This window comes from Oncorhynchus masou, chromosome 12, assembly GCF_036934945.1.
Source record: "Oncorhynchus masou masou isolate Uvic2021 chromosome 12, UVic_Omas_1.1, whole genome shotgun sequence".
NCBI classification, from domain to species: Eukaryota; Metazoa; Chordata; class Actinopteri; order Salmoniformes; family Salmonidae; genus Oncorhynchus; species Oncorhynchus masou.
In genome coordinates this window covers 33,585,326-33,610,765 of record NC_088223.1, presented here as the reverse complement: position 1 = coordinate 33,610,765, position 25,440 = coordinate 33,585,326, and the positions used below count along the sequence as shown (strand labels likewise).

The 25,440-nt window shown below is 43.5% G+C and overlaps 1 protein-coding gene across 1 annotated transcript in view; it reads left to right on the top strand.

Moving 5' to 3' along the window:
* Positions 1-430: 430 nt before the first annotated feature.
* Positions 431-25,440, top strand: part of LOC135549878 (zinc finger protein 516-like) — a 36,527-nt gene continuing 11,517 nt past the window's right edge. Inside the window, exon 1 of the mRNA XM_064980252.1 lies at positions 431-704. The gene's annotated coding sequence lies outside the window, so the exon portion shown is untranslated. The remainder of the gene's footprint in view (positions 705-25,440) is intronic.

The following is a 25,440-nucleotide window of genomic DNA, read 5'->3' as shown; positions in this document are numbered from 1 at the left end:
CACATAAAAAACAGAGAAACTATCCACCACAGTGGAGGAGGCGTCATTTAGACATCTTCACTTTGATGCATGCCATCGATGCACAGCATCTAATTTACTCTGCCCTTGGGGTTTTAACAACGTACAGGTAGGTAAGAGAACGCGTGTAGGCAAACTACATTTACAAGCGTTATTTTTGTATTTATTGGCGGTGGATGTCCGTGTGCAGTCAGTGTGCAGCGATTATTTCAACAGCCAAATCAGATTAAGAAATTACATCAAATATAGCCTATTGTTTTCACGACATGTTTTTGTATCTAGGCTACAGAAACTGCGGTCTGCTGGAAACACAGGGCGGAGCTTTAGCGCCTACTTTTTTTGTTTTGATGCATTTTTGTCTGGAAGCCTATTGCTTGTAGTCTGTAGAGTACTAAGCCGATTCTATTTCAAGGGGAGCGAGTCGAAACGGGACATCGAGACCATGATTAAACGACCCGACGGAAACTTTGCACTCTGGGCACATTGAGAGCAGTAAGAAATCACGCCAGGAATTCATCGGGGAGCAAGCAGTAAACTATAAACATGTAATTGGAGAACTGTTCCCGATAAAATAATTTGACAACTTTCTACGGATGCATGCTACTGTCATCGTGTTTAAAAAAAATATTTGCTGAAGTGTGTAGTTAGGCTACTGGAGGACACAACAAATTCGTTTAGGTCTTGAGGTAAGGTACTTTTTTAAAACCTCTTTTCCTACTGTATAAATATACATCTGTATAAAATAAACGACAGTTCATATGCAAATGTTTTAAAGATTGCTTTTCATGGTGCCACCAAAACGTTTGAGGAGGACAGTGCATTGTGGTGAAGAGGAGAGGGGATAAACAGTCCTTCAATGGTTAATTAATTCACAGTGCGAATGTAGCGTTCAACAGGCAGGTTAGAAGGCTCTATAATATCAAGATCTATAATATCTAGTCTAGGCTACACTTGACTAGATTAGAGACATAGAATTTCCTTTTTTTCTTGACATCTCAAGATAACGAAAAACAGGCTCACTCTGCTGGCACACAATTGCTTTCCATTGGTTTCTTTCTGTAGACCAATTTTATCATTTTCACACGTATCTTTCTTTCTCTTTCCATTCCTAAGGCAGACTATTGGTGCTATCATTGTCAGTGCAAACTTGTGTTTGTGAGTGGCCCTAACAAAAGAGACAAGGCGTCTATTGTACAGGATCAGCAGCAGATTACTCAAATTCCTTTTCTCTCCACTCGCTCAATGGCCTCTTAGTCTACTCCATCTGGACTGCCTAAAACCCCACACTGGCAGTGGCAATAATATTTGTATGCCTTTGTCATTCTTCAGCCGTTGCTGCTGTTCAACCTTCTCACCACAGTATGTTGGAGACCTATAGAGAAGATATGGACAGTTAGGCAATAGACAGTTAGACCATCTCCATCCTGAGTTGTATTTCTGTATTGCAGATGTGTATCCACACAGCATGCTGTGGAACTGTAGGCCAGAGACACAAAACCCCCGCTATCAAATCTTAAGTCTAAAAAGTCTAAAAATGGTTTGGATGACTTGCCTCCTGGCCTAGAATTTGAAAGAAAGCATATCAGTGTAGGCCTGACGCAGTCGAAATCTAGCAAGGCAGAATGGGATCTGATGTTTAGAGGTCTGTAATCGTAATGATGTATATATATATATATATATATGGAAAGATATCTGTAGATGAATCTGGATGGTTGAAAAGACAGACAGACAGACAGACAGACAGACAGACAGACAGACAGACAGACAGACAGACAGACAGACAGACAGACAGACTATCTCCCGGCCATCAGACTGTTAAAATAGTCACCACAAGCCAGCCTGCCCTGAACTTAGTCACTGTTACTAGCTGGCTGCCACCCGGTACTCTACCATGCACCTTACATAGTCATTGAACACTGGTCACTTTAATTTTTACATTTACATTTAAGTCATTTAGCAGACGCTCTTATCCAGAGCGACTTAATAATGTTTACATACTGTTGTACCCACTTCTTATGTATATACTGTATTCTAGTCAAGGCTCATCCTTAATAACTACTGCTGTACACACCATTTATATTAATATACTGTCCATAATGTCTATACACACCATCATATACATAAACTCAGCAAAAAAAGAAACGTCCTCTCACTGTCAACTGCGTTTATTTTCAGAAAACTTAACGTGTAAATATTTTTGCAAACATAAGATTCAACAACTGAGACATAAACTGAACAAGTTCCACAGACATGTGTCTAACAGAAATGGAATAATGTGTCCCTGAACAAAGGGGGGGGGGGGGGGGGGTGTCAAAATCAAAAGTAATAGTCAGTATCTGGTGTGGCCACCAGCTGCGTTAAGTACTGCAGTGTATCTCCTCCTCATGAACTGCACCAGATTTGCCAGTTCTTGCTGTGAGATGTTACCCCACTCTTCCACCAAGGCACCTGCAAGTTCCCAGACATTTCTGAGAGGAATGGCCCTAGCCCTCACCCTCTGATCCAACAGGTCCCCGACGTGCTTAATGGGATTGAGATCCCGGCTCTTTGCTGTTCATGGCAGAACACTGGCATTCCTGTCTTGCAGGAAATCACACACAGAACGAGCAGTATGGCTGGTAGCATTGTCATGCTGAAGGGTCATGTCAGGATGAGCCTGCAGGAAGGGTACCACATAGGGAGGAGGATGCCTTCCCTGTAACGCACAGCGTTAAGATTGCCTGCAATGACAACAAGCTCAGTCAGATGATGTTGTGACACACCGCCCCAGACCATGACGGACCCTCCACCTCCAAATTGATCCAGGGTACAGGCCTCGGTGTAATGCTCATTTCTTTGACGATAAACGTGAATTCGACCATCACCCCTGGTGAGACAAAACCGCGACTCGTCAGTGAAGAGCACTTTTTTCCAGTCCTGTCTGATCCAGCGACGGTTTGTGCCCGCAGGCGACGTTGTTTCTGGTGATGTCTGGTGAGGACCTGCCTCACAACAGGCCTACAAGCCCTTGGTTCAGCCTCTTTCAGCCTATTGCGGACAGTCTGAGCACTGATGGTGGGATTGTGAGTTCCTGGTGTAACTCGGACAGTTGTGGTTGCCATCCTGTCCCTGTCCCGCAGGTGTAATGTTTGGATGTTTCCCGATCCTGTGCAGGTGTTGTTACACGTGGTCTGTCACTGCGAGGACGATCAGCTGTCTGTCCTGTCTCCCTGTAGCGCTGTCTCAGGTGTCTCACTGTACGCACATTGCAATTTATTGCCCTGGCCACATCTGCAGTCCTTATGCCTCCTTACAGGATGCCTAAGGCACGTTCACGCAGATGAGCAAGGACCCTTCTTTTGGTGCTTTTCAGAGTCAGTAGAAAGGCCTCTTTAGTATCCTAAGTTTTCATAACTGTGACCTTAATTGCCTGCCGTCTGTAAGCTGTTAGTGTCTTCAGGTGCATGACTGTTCCACAGGTGCATGTTCATTAATTGTTTATGGTTCATTGAACAAGCATGGGAAACAGTGTTTAAACCCTTTACAATGAAGATCTGTGAAGTTATTTGGAATTTTACAAATTATCTTTGAAAGACAGGGTCCTAAAAAAGGGACATTTATTTTTTTGCTGAGGTTATATATTTATATTCTGGACTCTGACATTGGTCCTTATGATATTTCTTAATTACTTTCTTATTCTTTTTTGGATTTGTTTGTATTGTTAGGTATTTCGCTGCACCTGCGATAACATCTGCAAATATGTGTATGCGGTCAATAACATTTTATTTGAATTGACAGACAAAAAGGATAGACAAAGGCAGACAGATATTTTAGACAGACAGATTTAGATCAATATTGTAGGTAAGCCATGCGTTCAGATATATAGCTAGCGAGAGATATTCTACTACCACGGCTCCCCCCACACACACACACACACACACACACACACACACACACACACACACACACACACACACACACACACACACACACACACACACACACACACACACACACACACACACACACACACACACACACACACCATCCCCCCCTGTGTGTGGCCAACATGTGGGGAGGTAATCTGCTGCTATTAGGGTAATCTTCTCAGCATGGCCATCAATGGGGAGTATGCTAAGCAACTATCCGGGCAGGCAGAGTATCGTCATCCCCGACTAAATTAGGGCCAAGGAAAAATGATTTAATCATACAGATTAAGTGGGAGAGACATGGGGGGGAGACATGGTGGACAGAGGTTGTTTGTTGAGATTTTTCAGTTATATGGTTTATCTTGAAAAATTAGTTTTTTAATCATGTAGGAAGGTAGGCTCTTGAAATCACCTAGGAAGGTAGGATCTTGGAATCATGGAGAAAGGTAGGATCTTGAAATCATGTAGGAAGGTAGGATCTTGAAATGATTGCATTCATTTGTTATTCCCATGATGGGGGTATTCATGACGCTTAGTGCTGCGGTCAATGGATGCTACAGGACAACCTGCTATGGTACAGGACAAACTGCTATGGTACAGGACAACCTGCTATGCTACAGGACAACCTGCTATGGTACAGGGCAACATGCTATGCTACAGGACAGTCTGCTATGGTACAGGACAGCCTGCTATGCTACAGGACAACCTGCTATGGTACAGGACAACCTGCTATGCTACAGGACAACCTGCTATGCTACAGGACAACCTGCTATGCTATAGGACAACCTGCTATGCTACAGGACAACTTGCTATGGTACAGGACAACCTGCTATGCTACAGGACAACCTGCTATGCTACAGGACAACCTGCTATGCTACAGGACAACCTGCTATGCTACAGGACAACTTGCTAAATACCTCATATAATCTATAGCCTGATAGGAATGGTTAACCACCATCTAAGGCATTATTACTATGCTAAATATAATTAGAATCCAATCTACAGTATACATTTTTACTACGTTTTGAAAAAGATGTAGAAATGTACTGCACTTTACTGTAGGGACAGTTTTATTGAATGACATTCCTCACATGTCAGGTGCAGGGTACTGTAGTGGCATCCTCAGTAGTATGCAAATACACTGTTTTCACAGCTGCTGTGCCACTGTGGACCACGAACTGAAAAACACTATTCATAGTCAAGAATGACAGTTGAGCATAATATTGTTGAAATGCTTCATACTCAATGTGAGTGTGCTTTTGCTTAAAGTTCTTTGTGTGTAAAGGCTAAGAGTGGTTTTGGTGTGTGTGTGTGTGTGTGTGTGTGTGTGTGTGTGTGTGTGTGTGTGTGTGTGTGTGTGTGGAGAGAGTGCTCAATTGCTGTAGCTGTGTTTAGAACACACATGCTGGTGTCTGGTGAAGAGCTTGGCTCTGGTCAGTTGGCAATGCCACAGCTGAGAGCAATGTGGGCAGAGGACTCTGTTCTGGCATGGTGTGTGTATTTGTTTGTATCCGGTTAGTGTGTGTGTGTGCATGAGTGAGACATTTAGCTGAATATGCATCTTCTCTTTGGATGTTGGTACTAAACAGAGGATCTACTATCTAACCATCGAGGCTGTTCGTGTGATTGTCTTGCCAGCATACAGTATGCCCACTGTCCCTGTTTTTGGCTTTCTAATTTGGGGATAGTTTGAGCATAATCATGCTTCAAATGAAGCGCAATCAATCAGGCTAAACAAATAACAAATGGGTTTGAACAAAATGTATATACAGTACACAACAGCACTTAGGGGCCAATATTAGGCATCTTTAATAAAACATTTTCACTACAGTCTCCCACTCTATACAGATGGGAAACATGTTGCCTGATTCGTGAATGGATATACAGTACCAGTCAAAAGTTTGGACATAACCCCTGGAATGAGTAGTTTTCTTTATTTGTACTATTTTCTACATTGTAGAATAATAGTGAAGACATCAAAACTATGAAATAACACATGTGGAATCATGTGGTAACGAAAAAAAGTGTTCAACAAATCAAAATATATTTTACATTTTGGATTCTTCAAAGTAGCCACACTTTGCCTTGTTTTCATTGACTTGGCCAAGGCTTTCGACTCTGTCAATCACCACATCCTCATCGACAGACTCAATAGCCTTGGTTTCTCAAATGACTGCCTCGCCTGGCTTACCAACTACTTCTCTGGTAGAGTTCAGTGTGTCAAATCGGAGGGCCTGTTGTCCGGGCCTCTGGCAGTTTCTATGGGGGTGCCATAGTGTTCAATTCTTGGGCCGACTCTCTTCTCTGAATACATCAATGATGTTGCTCTTGCTGCTGGTGAGTCTATTTTGCAACAAAGCATCATTCACTCATGCTGCCAAACATACCCTCATAAAACTGACCATCCTACCGATCCTCGACTTCGGCGATGTCATTTACAAAATAGCCTCCAATACCCTACTCAATAAATTGGATGCAATCTATCACAGTGCCATCCGTTTTGTCACCAAAGCCCCATATACTACCCACCACTGTTATCTGTACACTCTCGTTGGCTGGCCCTCGCTTCATATTCGTCACCAAACCCACTGGCTCCATGTCATCTACAAGACCCTGCTAGGTAAAGACCCCCTTATCTCAGCTCGCTGGTGACCATAGCAGCACCCACCTGTAGCACGCGCTCCAGCAGGTATATCTCTCTGGTTACCCCCAAAACTAATTCTTCCTTTGGCCGCCTCTCCTTCCAGTTCTCTGCTGCCAATGACTGGAACAAACTACAAAAACCTCTGAAACTGGAAACACTTATCTCCCTCACTAGCTTTAAGCACCAGCTGTCAGAGCAGCTCACAGATTACTGCACCTGTACATAGCCCATCTATAATTTAGCCCAAACATAATTTAGCCCAAACAACTACCTCATCCCCTACTGTATTTATTTAGCTCCTTTGCACCCTATTATTTTTAATTTTACTGGCACATTCTTCCACTGCAAATGTACCATTCCAGTGTTTTACTTGCTATATTGTATTTACTTCGCCACCATGGCCTTTTTTTTGTCTTTACCTCCCTTATCTCACCTCATTTGCTCACATCGTATATAGACTTATTTTTTCTACTGTATTATTGACTGTATGTTTGTTTTACCCATTATACAACTCTGTGTTGTTGTATGTGTCAAACTGCTCTGCTTTACTTGGCCAGGTCGCAATTGTAAATGAGCACTTGTTCTCAACTCGCCTACCTGGTTAAATAAATGTGAAATAAAAAAATAAACAGCTTTGCACACTCTTGGAATTCCCTCAACCAGCTTCATGAGATAGTCACCTGGAAAGCATTTCAATTCAATTAATTTGTGGAATTTCTTCCTTCTAAATGCTTTTGAGACAATCAGATGTGTTGTGACAAGGTAGGGGTGGTATACAGAAGATAACCCTATTTGGTAAGACCAAGTCCATATTATGGCAAGAACAGCTCAAATAAGCAAAGAGAAATGACAATCCATTACTTTAAGACATGATGATCAGTCAATGCAGAAAATGTAAAGAACTTTGAACATTTCTTTAAGTGCAGTCGCAAAAACCATCAAGCGCTATGATGAAACTGGCTCTCATGAGGACCGCCACAAGAAAGGAAGACCCAAAGTTATCTCTGATGCAGAGGATACGTTTATTAGAGTTTCCAGCCTCATTGCATCCCAAATAAATGCTTTACAGAGACATCTCAACATCAACTGTTCAGAGGAGACTGCGTGAATCAGGCCTTCGTGGTCGAATTGCTGCAAAGAAACCACTACTAAAGGACACCAAAACGAAACACTAGCAATGGACATTGGACCGGCGGAAGTCCACATTTGAGATTTTTGGTTCCAACTGTGTCTTTGTGAGACGCAGAGTAGGTGGACCAATGATCTCCGCATGTGTGGTTCCCACCGTGAAGCTTGGAGGAGGAGGTGTGGGGGTGCTTTGCTGGTGACACTGTCAATGATTTATTTAGAATTCAAGGCACACTGAACCATAATTGGCTACCACAGCATTCTACAATGATACGCCACCCCATCTGGTTTGGGCTTAGTGGGATTATCATTTGTTTTTCAACAGGACAATGACCCAACACACCTCCAGGCGGTGTAAGGGTTATTTGACCAAGAAGAAGAGTGATGGAATGCTGCATCAGATGACCTGGCCTCCAACAATCCCCCGACATCAACCCAATTGAGACGGTTTGGGATGAGTTGGACCGCAGAGTGAAAAAAGAAAAAAAAAGCAACCAACAAGTGCTCAGCATATGAGGGAACTCCTTCAAGACTGTTGGAAAAGCATTCCAGGTGAAGCTGGTTGAGAGAATGCCAAGAGTGTGCAAAGCTGTCATCAAGGCAAAGGGTGGCTACTTTGAAAAAGCTCAAATATAAAATATATTTAGATTTGTTTAACACTTTTTTTGGTTACTACATGATTCCATGTGTTATTTCATAGTTTTGATGTCTTCACCATTATTCTACAATGTGTGTCCAAACTTTTGACTGGTAATGTAGGTGCCAATGTGTTTTTCCATGTGTTTATTCCACAAATTAGGAGACATTGGGAGACATTTTGGGACTATACGAAGAATTGACAAGTTAAATAAATACAACGTTTTTGGGTGGAGTTTTCCTTTAATTATTGATCTGCTGGGAAAACTCATACTCCCATGGTTCTTCACTCTCCTCTCACTCTTGCTGTAGTAGTGACCCCTTAGATTCATTGTCTTCCGAAAGGTGGCGTCACTCCTACGTGATGCTAGTACTTCAAATGACCTGTCTTGTGGGATTGGAACTCATTAGTGCTCGGAATTGCCAGGGACCTTACGATACGATATTATCACAATACTTATGTGCCAATAAAATATGCGATGCTCGCGATTTATTTATTAATTTGCGATTCGATACTGGGATTTTATTGCTATTCGATGTTCCAAACATCGAGAGAGCGCCATGAGAAAATTAGTTTTGTTCAGTCATGGAAATAAAAGCACTGGACACAAATTGGCTCTCTATTTAAAGTGAAGATGGAGCACAAGCTATAATGGAGAAAATACTGGAGTCTTATTTCAGGCATTGGTATTGTCAAAACAATACAAGATGAAATATCGTCAAAAATGATATCCCGATATCTAACTATCGATTTTCCCACGATCACTCGAACTCATCCTAAAAACTTTGTATTCCAGAGCGTCCGCCATTCAAAAATGAAAACATAGTTACTAATTTGTGATATCATGTCACGTATACTCCCTCTCAGGCCTCTAGGTCATCAGGCTGCTGATTATCCCGCACACCTTCCACCATCGTCTTGTGCACCTGCACCTCATGACACTCACCTGGACTGCATCACCTCCTTGATTATCTTCCCATTAACTGTCACTCCCCTTGGTTCTTTCCTCAGGTGTTTTTAACTCTGTTTTCATGTCGGTGTGTTGTTTGTGTTTCGTGTTCATTGTTTCTTTTATTTATTAAAACACTCACTCCCTGAACTTGCTTCCCGACTCTCAGCGCACTCATTACAGAAAAACACCTCACTTAAAGGAAGCGTTTATTTTATATATATTTTTTGTGTCAGAGTAATGACGTCGGGTCCGAACTGCTGCAGGCTCTCATACCTCAACCAGATCACCATGCTTCCCTGCGTCAGGCTCTCATACCTCAACCAGATCACCAGGCTTCCCTGCTTCAGGCTCTCATACCCCAACCAGATCACCAGGCTTCCCTGCTACAGGCTCTCATACTTCAACCAGATCACCACGCTTCTCTGCTACAGGCTCTCATACCTCGACCAGATCACCAGGCTTCCCTTTCGTCAGGCTCTCATACCTCAACCAGATCACCAGGCTTCCCTGCGTCAGTCTCTCATTCCTCAACCAGATCACCAGGCTTCCCTGCGTCAGGCTCTCATACCTCAACCAGATCACCAGGCTTCCCCGCGTCAAGGCTCTCATACCTCAACCAGATCACCAGGCTTCCCTGCGTCAGGCTCTCATACCTCAACCAGATCACCACGCTTCTCTGCTACAGGCTCTCATACCTCGACCAGATCACCAGGCTTCCCTTTCGTCAGGCTCTCATACCTCAACCAGATCACCAGGCTTCCCTGCGTCAGTCTCTCATTCCTCAACCAGATCAACAGGCTTCCCTGCGTCAGGCTCTCATACCTCAACCAGATCACCAGGCTTCCCTTTCGTCAGGCTCTCATACCTCAACCAGATCACCAGGCTTCCCTGCTACAGGCTCTAATACCTCAACCAGATCACCAGGCTTCCCTGCGTCAGGCTCGCATACCTCAACCAGATCACCAGGCTTCCCTGCGTCAGGCTCTCATACCTCAACCAGATCACCAGGCTTCCCTGCGTCAGGCTCTCATACCTCAACCAGATCACCAGGCTTCCCTGCGTCAGGCTCTCATACCTCAATCAGATCACCAGGCTTCCCTGCTACAGGCTCTCATACCTCAACCAGATCACCAGGCTTCCCTGCGTCAGGCTCGCATACCTCAACCAGATCACCAGGCTTCCCTGCGTCAGGCTCTCATACCTCAACCAGATCACCAGGTTTCCCTGCGTCAGGCTCTCATACCTCAATCAGATCACCAGGCTTCCCTGCTACAGGCTCTCATACCTCAACCAGATCACCAGGCTTCCCTGCGTCAGGCTCTCATACCTCAACCAGATCACCAGGCTTCCCCGCGTCAAGGCTCTCATACCTCAACCAGATCACCAGGCTTCCCTGCGTCAGGCTCTCATACCTCAACCAGATCACCAAGCTTCCCTGCGTCAGGCTCTCATACCTCAACTAGATCACCAGGCTTCCCTGCGTCAGGCTCTCATGCCTAAGCCGGATTGACAAGGCTCCCCTGCCTCAGCCGGCACGTCGGGCTTTCATGCCTTAGCTGGATTGCCAGGCTCCCCTGCTTCCACCGGCTTGTCAGGTTCTCATACCTTAACCGGATCGCCAGACTCTCCTGCCTCAATTGATTTGTCAGGTTCCCGCTCCCCAGTTGACTCCACAAGTTCCCATGCCTCAGCTGGCGTGACAGGTTCTCGCACATCAGCAGGTGTAACCGGTCCACTCCTGATCCCCGGGTTCATCCCCTTTGAAGGCATCTTGTGGCTGGAGCCACGCATTCGGTGAGGGGGTACTGTCACGTATACTCCCTCTCTGGCCTCTAGGTCATCAGGCTGCTGATTATCACACACACCTATCACCATCGTCTTGCGCACCTGCGCCTCGTGACACTCACCTGGACTGCATCACCTTCTTGATTATCTTCACTATATCTGTCACTCCCCTTGGTTCTTTCCTCAGGTGTTATTGACTCTGTTTTCATGTCAGTGCATTGTTTCTGTTTTGTGTTCATTGTTTCTTTTATTTAAAACACTCATTCCCTGAACTCACTTCCTGACTCTCAGGGCACTCGTTACATATCACTGCGCTCTCGCATGACTCTCCATGAAATAGGCAGAATTACTAGCTAAATTATTACAAACTTTGTGACCGTGATTAAATAGTTTGCAATTGCGAGAAAATAAAAACAAGGCGGTGGCTATCTCCTGCAAAACTTACTTGACCAGCTGCTTAGCTAACTATTGTAGCTAGCTTACTGACATAGCTGACTAGCTAGCTAGCTCTGCATAAACATTTCTTAGCCTTTTTAAATTAACCTAAAGTTGTAGACATGCGGCCCGAAATTTAAGAGGAACTGATATCAGAAATCAGACTGTAGATCAGCATGTTTCCCCGTGATCGCTAACGTTGCTTTATATCGTTGGGTAGGCTGAGCACAACAGCTGACTCGGGAAGCTACTGCAATGAGTCGCTGCAGAATAGCTCATTCCTGAACACATAATAAAGAATTAGCACTACTACAGTTTTTTGCCAACTAGCCTTTTTTGGAAGATTCAACAATGTGTGTTAAGCACTAAGTTAGTAGCGGGTTGGTCAGCATCATCATTTCACTCACTGGCTCTGATAGCAAGCTAATGTTGTAAAAATGTATGCTAGCTTTAGCAACCATAGTCAAACAATTGAAGCAAAATAATCCTTAGCTAGATGTAAAATGGTGTGACTTCCTCACAAAAAAAACATCAACGTATTTACATTTTTTAAATCTTAGATTAATTCTGATGGTTTTGAGGGAGAAATCACATTTTATTGGTCACATATACATGGTTAGCAGATGTTATTGCAAGTGTAGCTAAATGCTTATGCGTCTAGTTCTGACAGTGCAGCAATATCTAACAAGTAATCTAACAATTTACACAACTACATAATACACGCCAATCTAAATAAAGGGATGGAAGAAGAATATGTAGAAATAAATATATGAGTACATGAGAATATATGAGAATATATGAGCAATGACCGAGTGGCATAGGCAAGATGCAATAGGTGGTATAACATACAGTATATACATATGGGATGAGAATTGCAAGATATGTAAACCTAAAGTGCCATTTATAAAGTAACTAACTATTTGTTAGTTGCAACACAGGACATTTTAAACTTATAGTGTATTTTAGGTTTAAAAAGTCTTCTGACGTTTGTAATTTCCACTTTGAAATTTCTAACTTCATTTTACCCTTATGGAAAATGTATCAACCCCTACAAAAATGTCTATTAATTATAATCCACAAAAAAATAATGACATTTTCCTGTTGCTGCAGGATTATTTTCATGCTATAGCAAACTGTATCAAATTAAGATCTCACATCTGTAGGGGAAACATTGTTCATTTGTCCAGATGGGAGATGAGGAGGTAAGGCAGTCCCAGATCCCTTCTGTTCAGCCCTCTGAGACGGGGAGAAGGAGACATGATTAGATGGGTCTCAGGGTGTCCGGTTACCTATAGCCTATACTGTAGTCTCCTAAATGAGGCGCTGTTGAGATACTGCACCACCTCAGGGAACCTGATCCTGATTCTGCCAGCTGTCATTAGTTGCACACAGGAAATGAGGACATATTGGATAGCACTTCATTAGAATGGTCCCTCACAGATGATGTCTAGATGCTCAAACTGTCAACAAACAATGTATTTTTTTTTTTTAAAGCAAGGGAGACCATCATTCAAATGCATTTATTTGTATGGAATGTTCAATGGATCAAAGATGAAAAACTCTGACTTTTTTCGGCAGTTTGGCCTTCGTCAGGGAGTACACAGATGTATGTTGTACTCCCTGACCAAAGAGCACCTTCTATTTACCAAATTGCCTGCCATTGTTTCCCCTAGCAGTGCTCCCTTCCTTATTTTTACTACAAACTATCGGTTTAATTTAGTGATTGATAGACTGCAAATGATTTCATGATAGGCCTAATTACTTGTTAAAAACAGTCTAACTACTGACTAAGTACTGTTTGTTGTGGAAGATGGTGATAGACTGGGTGGTAATATAATTGTTTTTAAGGGGGAATTTGTCTGTCGAAAAAAATTCAGATATGGCCTTTTATCCTATTTGAAAGACTCCTGTCCTACATATCGACAATAGGATTTCATGGTTTGGTTTATTTCAAGTTGAATTCACATTTGTTGACAACTCAATCCAATGGCAACCAAAATTGGATGTTAATCTGTTGTCTATGTGGGTAGTTACTTTCTGGATAAAGTTACATAATGGTGATAGCGTAGATGTAGCCTACACAGCCTTAGGCGATATGTTTTACCGGCTTTAGACTGCGTGCCTTTCATTTCAGAATTATATAAGCTTTCCTTACTCTACTCTTTCTATGACGGAGATGCATCCAGAAATATGGTGCATATTGCCAGGCTATACGATACTAGGATTCTCACCATGTTTTAGCACCAATTCAGCATCAAGCTCCACCAATTTCACCTACAATTGTATCAATCAGCACATTGACACTTATTCTACTAAAAGTATACCATCAGCAAATTGATACTTATTGTAATCTCTGTGGAATGACACTATCATTGTTTGAGCTACAAAACATTAGCCTGCCAGGCTACCACTAATTACATGTGGAAGATGCGCTGTCTGAGAAATTAGATGGACTTGGATGAGATGGATCATATGTATTGGACATGTTGACTGTATTTCTTTAGATGCTCTCACTTGGGTATTTAACCCTTGTGTCGTTCCAGATTATTTTACACACTGCGCTTGACAGAGAGACAGACAGAGGGTTGGATGGAGAGAGAGAGTCTGAGCTGAGAGTCTTTACCGTGATAATCTAATCCCTGTCGAGAGTGCTTTTTTTAGAGAGCAAGTTAATGCTACCGGATTATACTCCTGTGTCCCCCACACCAACCATTCCAGGCTGCAGAGATAAAGAGAGAGGTCTGTGCTCCGCTGTCAGGCCCACCAGGAAAATAGAAGAAATGCCACCTCATATACACAACATCCTAGAATTGCTCAAAATCGTGCCTTAAACTCACGTAGGGGAGCTGTACGATGCGTTTGGAAAGTATTCAGACCCCTTTCGTTTTCCCACAGTCTTGTTCTAAAATGGATTCAATCTACACACAGTATTCCATTAATAATGTATGTTGTTCTGTCCTTGAGCTGTTCTTGTCTATTGATGTTCTGTATTATGTCATTCTGTATGTTTCATGTTTTGTGTGGACCCCAGGAAGAGTAGCTGCTGCTTTTGCAACAGCTAATGGGGATCCTAGTAAAATACCAAAATACTATGTAGTGAAAACAGGTTTTTAGTAATATTTGCAAATGTATTAAAAATAAAAACAGAAATATTTGATTTACATACAGAGAGGGAAAAAGTATTTGATCCCCTGCTGATTTTGTAAGTTTGCCCACGGACAAAGAAATGATCAGTCTATCATTTTAATGGTAGGTTTATTTGAACAGTGAGAGACAGAATAACAACAAAACAATCCATAGAAATGCATGTCAAAAATGTCATAAATTGATTTGCATTTTAATGAGTGAAATAAGTATTTGACCCCTCTCAATCAGAAAGGTTTCTGGCTGCCAGGTGTCTTTTATTCAGGTAACGAGTTGAGATTAGGAGCAGACTCTTAAAGGGAGTGCTTCTAATCTCAGTTTGTTACCTGTATAAAAGACACTTGTCCACAGAATCAATCAATCAATCAGATTCCAAACTCTCCACCATGGCCAATACCAAAGAGCTTTCCAAGGATGTCGGGGACAAGATTGTAGAGCTACACAAGGCTGGAATGGGCTACAAGACCATCCTCAAGCAGCTTTGTGAGAAGGTGGCAACAGTTGGTGCGATTATGGAAGAAATGGAAGAAACACAAAAGAACTGTCAATCTCCCTCGGCCTGGGGCTCCATGCAAGATCTCACCTCGTGGAGTTGCAATGATCATGAGAACGGTGAGGAATCAGCCCAGAGCTACACGGGAGGATCTTGTCAATGATCTCAAGGCAGCTGGGACCATAGTCACCAAGAAAACAATTGGTAACACTACGCCGTGAAGGACTGAAATCCTGCAGCGCCCGCAAGGTCCCCCTGCTCAAGAAAGCACATATACATGCCCGTCTAAAGTTTGCCAATGAACATCTGAATGATTCAGAGGACAACTGGGTGAAGGTGTTGTGGTCAGATGAGACCAAAATGGAGCTCTTTGGCATCAACTCAACTCGCCGTGTTTGGAGAAATGCTGCCTATGACCCCAAGAATACCATCCCCACAGTCAAACATGGAGGTGGAAACATTATGTTTTGGGGGTGTTTTTCTGCTAAGGGGACAGGACAACTTCACCGCATCAAAGGGACGATGGACGGGGCCAGCTGAGAATCTTGGGTGAGAACCTCCTTCCCTCAGCCAGGGCATTGAAAATGGGTCATGGATGGGTATTCCAGCATGACAATGACCCAAAACACACGGCCAAGGCAACAAAGGAGTGGCTCAAGAAGATGCACATTAAGGTCCTGGAGTGGCCTAGCCAGTCTCCAGACCACAATCCCATAGAAAATCTGTGGAGGGAGCTGAAGGTTCAAGTTGCCAAACGTCGGCCTCGAAACCATAATGACTTGGAGAAGATCTGCAAAGAGGAGTGGGACAAAATCCCCCTCCTGAGATGTGTGCAAACCTGGTGGCCAACTACAAGAAATGTCTGACCTCTGTGATTGCCAACAAGGGTTTTGCCACCAAGTACTAAATCAAATGAAATCAAATTTTATTTGTCACATACACATGGTTAGCAGATGTTAATGCGAGTGTAGCGAAATGCTTGTGCTTCTAGTTCCGACAATGCAGTAATAACCAACAAGTAATCTAACTAACAATTTAAAAACTACTGTCTTATACACACAAGTGTAAGGGGATAAAGACTATGTACCTAAAGATATATGAATGAGTGATGGTACAGAGCAGCATAGGCAAGATACAGTAGATGGTATCGAGTACAGTATATACATATGAGATGAGTATGTAAGTGCATAGTTGAAGTGGCTAGTGATACATGTATTACATAAAGATGGAGTAGATGATATAGAGTACAGTATATACGTATACATATGAGATGAATAATGTAGGGTATGTAAACATTATATTAGGTAGCATTGTTTAAAGTGGCTAGTGATATATTTTACATAATTTCCCATCAATTCCCGTTATTAACGTGGCTGGAGTTGAGTCAGTGTGTTGGCAGCAGCCACTCAATGTTAGTGGTTGCTGTTTAACAGTCTGATGGCCTTGAGATAGAAGCTGTTTTTCAGTCTCTCGGTCCCAGCTTTGATGCACCTGTACTGACCTCGCCTTCTGGATGATAGCGGGGTGAACAGGCAGTGGCTCGGGTGGTTGTTGTCCTTGATGATCTTTATGGCCTTCCTGTAACATCGGGTGGTGTAGGTGTCCTGGAGGGCAGGTAGTTTGCCCCCGGTGATGCGTTGTGCAGACCTCACTACCCTCTGGAGAGCCTTACGGTTGTGGGCGGAGCAGTTGCCGTACCAGGCTGTGATACAGCCCGCCAGGATGCTCTCGATTGTGCATCTGTAGAAGTTTGTGAGTGCTTTTGGTGACAAGCCGAATTTCTTCAGCCTCCTGAGGTTGAAGAGGCGCTGCTGCGCCTTCTTCACGATGCTGTCTGTGTGGGTGGACCAATTCAGTTTGTCTGTGATGTGTATGCCGAGGAACTTAACACTTACTACCCTCTCCACTACTGTTCCATCGATGTGGATAGGGGGGTGTTCCCTCTGCTGTTTCCTGAAGTCCACAATCATCTCCTTAGTTTTGTTGACGTTGAGTCATGTTTTGCAGAGAGGTCAAATACTTATTTCCCTCATTAAAATGCAAATAATTTTATAACATTTCTGACATGTGTTTTTCTGGATTGTTTTGTTGTTATTCTGTCTCTTACTGTTCAAATAAACCTACCATTAAAATTGTAGACCGATCCTTTCTTTGTCAGTGGGCAAACGTACAAAATCAGCAAGGGATCGAATACTTTTTTCCCTCACTGTAAGTATTCAGACTCTTTGCTATGAGACCTGAAATTGAGCTCAGGTGCTTGATGTTTCCATTGCTATGTAATGTTGAGATGTTTCTACAATTTGAATGTAATCCACCTGTGGTAAATTCAATTGATTGGACATGATTTGGAAAGGCACACCTGTCTATATAAGGTACCACAGTTGACAGCACATGTCAAAGCAAAAACCAAGCCATGGGGTTGAATGAATTGTCTGTAGAACTCTGAGACAGGATTGTGTCGAGGCACCGATCTGGGGAAGGGTACCAAAAAAATGTCTGCAGCATTGAAGGTTCCCAAGAACACAGGGCCTCCATCATTCTTAAATGGAAGAAGTTTAAATCCACCAAGGCTCTTCCTAGAGCTGGCCGCCCGGCTAAACTGAGCAATCGAGAGAGAAGGGTCTTGGTCAGGGAGGTGACCAAGAAGCCGATGGTCACTCTGACAGAGCTATAGAGTTCCTCTGTGGAGATGGGAGAACATTCCAGAAGGACAACCATCTCTGCAGCACTCCAACAATCAGGCCTTTATGGTAGAGTGGCCAGACGGAAGCCACTCCTCAGTAAAAGGCACGACTGGTTGATGCTTAGGCATCACTCCCCCCTATCTGAGATACCTACTGCAGCCCTCATCCTCCACATACAGCACCCGTTCTGCCAGGCACATTCTGTTAAAGGTCCCCAAAGCACACACATTCCTGTGTCGCTCCTCTTTTCAGTTCGCTGCAGCTCGTGACAGGAACGAGCTGCAAAAAACACTCAAACTGGACAGTTTTATCTCCATTTCGTCATTCAAAGATTCAATGATGGACACTCTTACTGACACTCGTGGCTGCTTCGCGTGATGTGTTGTTGTCTCTATCTTTTTGCCTTTGTGCTGTTGCTTGCCAGCAGAATACCACCCTGCATTCCACTGCTGGCTTGCTTTTGAAGCTAAGCAGATTTAGTCCTGGATGGGAGACCAGATGCTACTGGAAGTGGTGTTGAGGGACCAGTAGGAGGCACCCTTTCCTCTGGTCTAAAAAAATATATCCCAATACCCCAAGGTAGTAATTGGGGATACTGCACTCTGTAGGGTGCTGTCATTTGGAAGGGATTTTAAACAGGTGTCCTGACTCTCTGTGGACACGAAAGATCCCATGGCACTTATTGTAAGAGTAGGGGTGTTAACCTTGGTGTCCTGGCTAAATTCCCAATCTGTCCCTCATACTATCGCAGGCACCTAATCAGCCCCAGTTTACGGTTGTCTCATTCATCCCTCTCCCCTGTAACTATTCCCCAGGTTGTTGCTGTAAATGAGAATGTGTTCTCAGTCAACTTACCGAGTACAATAAATAAAATGTTTGTGCCATGCTGTGTTGCTACCATGTTGCTGCCATGCTATGTTGTTGTCTTAGGTCTCTCTTTCTGTAGTGTTGTGGTGTCTCTCTTGTCATGATGGGTGTTTTGTCCTATATTAAATGTTTAAATCCCAGCCCCCGTCCCCGCGCGAGGCCTTTTGCCTTTCAGTAGGTTGTCATTGTAAATAAGAATTTGTTCTTAACTGGCTTGCCTAGTTATAAAAAAAAAAGAAATGTGCGTTTTGCATGTGTTTTCTTCATTCCTTCAACTTCCGTGCTCAAGATACTTCCCTGGCTTACCTCCAGCACATTGCAGAGGTGTAGCAGGCCTGGAATGTTAAAAGGCAGCTCATTGAGCAGCTCATCACATGCTATGAAGTCCATGTGCATTTGTTGTGTAACAGGGACGGAGAGTTGAACAAGGAGGGCAATGGGAGTGTGATGTGTGTTTGCTGTCTTTCCCTCCAAAATGCACGCACGCGCGCGCGCAGACACACACACACACACACACACACACACACACACACACACAGCGGCAGCAGCAGCATAACCACACCAGCTGCCGGAAGCCTTAAGGGCCAGACATGCTGTGTGTTTGCAAGAGTGCACATTTGGCACCTCTTATGCCATAACATAATGCTTAAACAAAGCATGAACAATGAGACTTCATCCTATGTCTTACTCTTATTTTAACAATCACCTTTTTTCTTTTTTTGGGGGATATATTACTAGATCTTCTTTTGTGGATTTGGGAGAGTGGTGTTATGGGAATGGTGACCAGACATCCTTCCTCATATGTCTGTTTTGCTGATTGACATCTATAAACAGTATTTCTAACACTCCCATTGTGTGGAACACATCCATACAAAGTGAATTTATGTAACACATCTATATACAGCGTTTCTCACACAACTGCACTGTTTTTCGTACAAATGTACCAAGTGTTTCGTACCTGTATACACAGTGTTTGAGACACATCTACAGTGTTTTCTGACACACCTATATCCAATATTTCTTACGTACTGTGTCATTAAGCAGCATTTTAGACAATGTGTGTAACATATCTACATACTTCTGACACATCTATAAACAGTGTTTCTTTCTTACCTAGACATACGGTGTTTCATACATGTGTTTCGGACATGTTTCTACACACAGTGAGTCTGTGTTTCTTGCACGCCTACACACAGAGAGTCTGTGTTTTTTGCACGTCTACACACATTTAGTCTGTGTTTCTTGCACGCCTACACACAGTGAGTCTGTGTTTCTTGCACGCCTACACACAGTGAGTCTGTGTTTCTTGCACGCTTACACACAGTGAGTCTGTGTTTCTTGCACGCCTACACACAGTGAGTCTGTGTTTCTTGCACGCCTACACACAGTGAGTCTGTGTTTCTTGCACGCCTACACACAGTGAGTCTGTGTTTCTTGCACGCCTACACACAGTGAGTCTGTGTTTCTTGCACGCTTACACACAGTGAGTCTGTGTTTCTTGCACGTCTACACACAGTGAGTCTGTGTTTTGTATACATCTATAACACAGTGTTTCTGACACGTCTTCACATAGTGGGCCTCCGGTATGTGGATTAGTCAGTGTGGCGGATGCTGGAGCTGCAGTACGGCCTGGTAAACAAAGCCTGGTAAACGGCCTCTACACTGTGACCTAACCGCAACAGACGGCTGTCACCCTCGTCGCTTCTGTAGACAAAATAGGGACACTTTAGGACAGAAGAGGGTCCCTTTGTTATCAAAGTGGAGGCATCCCCCAGCCTATCTCTGTTGCTTAATTTACTATCACTCTCTCTTGTATTTTAAGTGCTCTTGTCTTCTGTGTTGTCTGCTATTTTATACCTTCCACCTACAAAACAATCAGGGTGAAACCTTGGGCTCCCGAGTGGCGCAGCGGTCTAAGACACTGCATCTTAGTGTGAGAGGCGTCACTGTAGTCCCACATGATTGGGTGTCCCACAGGGCGGCGTACAATTGGCCCGGCGTCGTTCAGGTTTGACCGGGGTAGACTTATATCTCCCTCACTAACTTTAAGCATCAGCTGTCAGAGCAGCTGACCGATCGCTGCAGCTGTGCCCAGCCCATCTGTAAATAGCCCATCCGACTACCTACCTCATCCCCATATTGTTTATATTTACTTTTTTTGTTGCTCTTTTCTACTTGCACGTCATTATCTGCACGTCTATCACTCCAGTGTTAATTTGCTAAATTGTAAATACTATTGGCCTATTTATTGCCTTACCTCCTTACTCCATTTGCACACACTGTATATAGATTTTACTATTGTGTTATTGACTGTACTTTTGTTTATCTGATGTGTAACTCTGTGTTGTTGTTTATTGTCGCACTGCTTTGCTTTATCTTGTCCAGGTTGCAGTTGTAAGTGAGAACTTGTTCTCAATTAGCTTACATGGTTAAATAAAGGTGAAATAAAAAAATAACAAATAAGAATTTGTTCTTCACTGACTTGCCTAGTTAAATAAAGGTCAAATAAAACAATTCTAACACTGGGATACATTCACCCAATCCCAAATTGACCCCTACCCTCTATTAGATAGGTGTAAGCAATACCATAATAACGGCCCCTTGCCCTTTGATAAACTCACAGGAATGTTCACCTCATTGTGTACACCTATCCAATCCTTACAGATCTAGGACGGAGTAGGGCAGAGTTTCCCAAACTCTGTGCTCAGTGCCCCAAGGGATGCATTTTGGTTTTTGCCCTAACAACTACACAGCTCATCAACGGTTGATGATTGGTTGATTATTTGAATGAGCTGTGTAGTTGCTAGGGCAAAAAAAAACAAAAGGCACACCCCTTGGGGCACTGAGGACAGAGTTTGGGAAACTCTGCCCTACTTCGTCCTAGATCTGTAAGGATTGGATAGGCGTAGGGGGCTAGAGGTTGATTTGGGATTGGGCAAAACACTCATTTGGAACACTGACAGAAGCGCACTGTATAGCATAACATTAGCATAGGGACGGTCACATGCTAGCACTAGTGGCTGTGTTGGCACAGTTTGCGGTTGGTTGAGAGAGTGTATGTGGATGACTTCAGCACGTACTCACGTACTCAGACATGGGTGCCCTGGTGCGTGCACACAGCCACACACATACATGTATTCACTTACTGTCGCTCTCTTTCTCTCACTCACCACACACACGTGTATACACACACACACACACACACACACACACACACACACACACACACACACACACACACACATGCATACACAGGCTCTTAGCTCAGCAGCAGAGCCCTGGCCATGGGGAGTTTGTGCTGAGCTGGTTTGGACGTGAGTACAGCTGACTGGACATGGCTATTCATCTGTCAAAGAAAAGAGGGGGAGAAAAGGGAGAGGGAGAGAGGGTCTGTAAAGAACAAATTTAGCCCAGAGCAACATGTTTGGCATTCTGCGCCTGTGTGTGTATCCTACATCGGTTTATCCTGGTTTTTTTTTGTTCCTGTGTGTGTGTGTGTGTGTGTGTGTGTGTGTGTGTGTGTGTGTGTGTGTGTGTGTGTGTGTGTGTGTGTGTGTGTCTAAAGCATCACACTTCCAGTTGTTTTTATTGCATGTTATATCAGCTCTGTTTTCGTTGAATGTGTTATCTAGCTAAACTACAGCCTAAATCAGGGTTCTCTGACTCTGTTCCTGGAGAACTACCCTGCTGATGGTTTTTGCTCCAACCCCAGTTGTATAAATAACCTGATTCAGCTTTTCAACCAGCTAATTATTAGAATCCGGTGTGCTAGATTAGGGTTGGAGTGAAAACCTACAGGATGGCAGCTCTACAGGGACAGTGTTGGAAACCCCCAGCCTATATTGCCTTCCTTCATGGAGACCAATCGAGGGAACACTGCCCCTCTCATCTTCAATAGAGCTTACCTCTTTGAAAGGTTCAACACAGAGTTAATATATTTTTAGAGGCACGCTTACAATTTGTTTTGAATTGTAAATACTGCAGATTGTACTTTTTGCACTTAGTTTCTATTGGCATGCTGTCTATTGCACAATTCAATGATCATTCAAGATCATGGTCTTCTCTATTAGGCCCATTTCTGTTTAGTTTGGGCTTTCGAAGAACACAGAGATTCATACGAACAGTGACTAATAAAGAAACAGCCAGATGTCAGAGAGGTCAGAATACACAACACACTCTGTCAGAAGCCTTCTCGCTCCACTAAATGACACAGCATGTGTTTAAACCCCCTCAAAGAAAGCCTCTTTTTGTTTTGTGGGTGTTTGTGGGTGTTGGAGTGTGTGTGTGTTCTATTCAGGAAGGTTTGGTGGGGTTGTTTAGTTTCTAAGTATGTCTAGATGTCTGTCTTACATTTTTGTTGCTTGTTCTCATTGGTCAAAAATGATGGGAGCACTATGCTGAATTGAAATAGAGAGTTTAAAAAAAGATGAAGCATATAGGCTAGTCAAGGTTGCTATATGTATTTCTAAGACCCAAGACCTAACAATTCCCTCAAGAGTGCCTAGTTGGAAATACTACCTACACACACACACACACACACACACACACAAACAAACAAACAAACAAACAAACACACACTCGTTATGTTCTTTTATCCTCGTGGGGACCTAAATGTATTTCCATTCAAAATCCTATTTTCTCTAACACCTAACCCGTAACCCTAAACCTAAACCCTTATCCTAACCATAATTCTAACCGTAATAGTAAACGTAACCCCTTACCCTAACCATAATTCTAACCGTAATAGTAAACATAACCCTTAAACCTAAGCCCTTACCCTAACCATAATTCTAACCGTAATAGTAAACCTAACCCCTTACCCTAACCATAATTCTAACCGTAATAGTAAATCTAACTCCTTACCCTAACCATAATTCTAACCGTAATAGTAAACCTAACCCTAAACCTAACCCCTTCCCCTAACCATAATTCTAACCGTAATAGTAAACATAACCCTAAACCTAACCCCTTACCCTAACCATAATTCTAACCGTAATCGTAAACCTAACCCTAAACCTAACCCCTTACCCTGACCATAATTCTAACCGTAATAGTAAACCTAACCCCTTATCCTAACCATAATTCTAACCGTAATAGTAAACCTAACCCTAAACCCTAACCATAATTCTCACCGTAATAGTAAACCTAACCCCTTACCCTAACCATAATTCTAATCCCTTACCCTAACCATAATTCTAACCGTAATAGTAAACCTAACCCCTTACCCTAACCATAATTCTAACCGTAATAGTAAACCTAACTCCTTACCCTAACCATAATTCTAACCGTAATAGTAAACCTAACCCTAAACCTAACCCCTTCCCCTAACCATAATTCTAACCGTAATAGTAAACATAACCCTAAACCTAGCCCCTTACCTTTACCATAATTCTAACCGTAATAGTAAACCTAACCCTAAACCTAACCCCTTACCCTGACCATAATTCTAACCGTAATAGTTAACATAACCCTAAACCTTACCCTAACCATAATTCTAACCGTAATAGTAAACCTAACCCCTTATCCTAACCATAATTCTAACCGTAATAGTAAACCTAACCCTAAACCCTAACCATAATTCTAACCGTAATAGTAAGCCTAACCCTAAACCCTAACCATTATTCTAACCGTAATAGTAAACCTAACCCTAAACTCTTAAGCCTAAAATAACATTTGTCCTCATGGGGACAAGGGAGAATTCTTCTTGTTTTACTATACTTGTGTGGACCTTTTAGGATTTTAGGTCCCCACAGGGGTAGAAGAACCAACACACACACACACACACACACACACACACACACACACACACACACACACACACACACACACACACACACACACACACACACACACACACACACACACACACACACACACACGACTGATGGCCTCCACTACCATCTGTTGCCTCCTTTCGCTCTGACATCATCCCACCATCCCCCTATTGTGTTAACCCCTCATCACCCGGCCTTCACCTTAACCTCTTAATTACTACTAACCACCCCCCTCCCTTCCCCCCCCCACCCAGAGACACTGTGCCACTCGGTCCGTGTGCTAATCCGTCAGCGTCTGCCCTCAACACCTGCCGCCACACTCGTCTAACTCAACTCCCATTCTGGAGCCCATGCCAGTTTCTTCTCTATTTCGCCCAGTAGAGCGCGCACAGCGAAAAGCCCAAAGTGGCGGGCACACACACATACATGCTGAGACACACACACATGAACGCACGCACGCACGCACACAGGCACACACACATACATGCTGAGACACACACACATGAACGCATGCACGCACGCACACAGGCACACACACATACATGCGCGCACACACACTCGGCTGAGAATAGATAGGTCTCTTTTGTCATCGTCCCCCCCAAATCCACTGCCCTCCCACCCCCAGACATCTTTTTCTGGGCGCTGAAGTGTAGGGCGCTGGGCTCATTGTCCAACAATGGCCACCGTAGGACCCCAAGGACCCCCTGGTGATAGGTGGAGGGCGAGACGTGAGGAAATGTGACAGTTCTGGTGCAGCTGACACAATGGTGTTTCTTTCCCGCAGGCTGCCTGCCCTGCGTTGGCTTTAAGAGAGCCTGGGCACTTTTCTCCCTGTTGTAGTTTTCGAGAAGGAAACCAACATCTTCTGCTGTGGTCTGGAAATTACTGCCAATTACTTGGCTGTAATGGATGTGTGTCTATCATCCACAGAAATAAAAAGCAACTTGGAACCGATGCCCCTTCACAAAGAT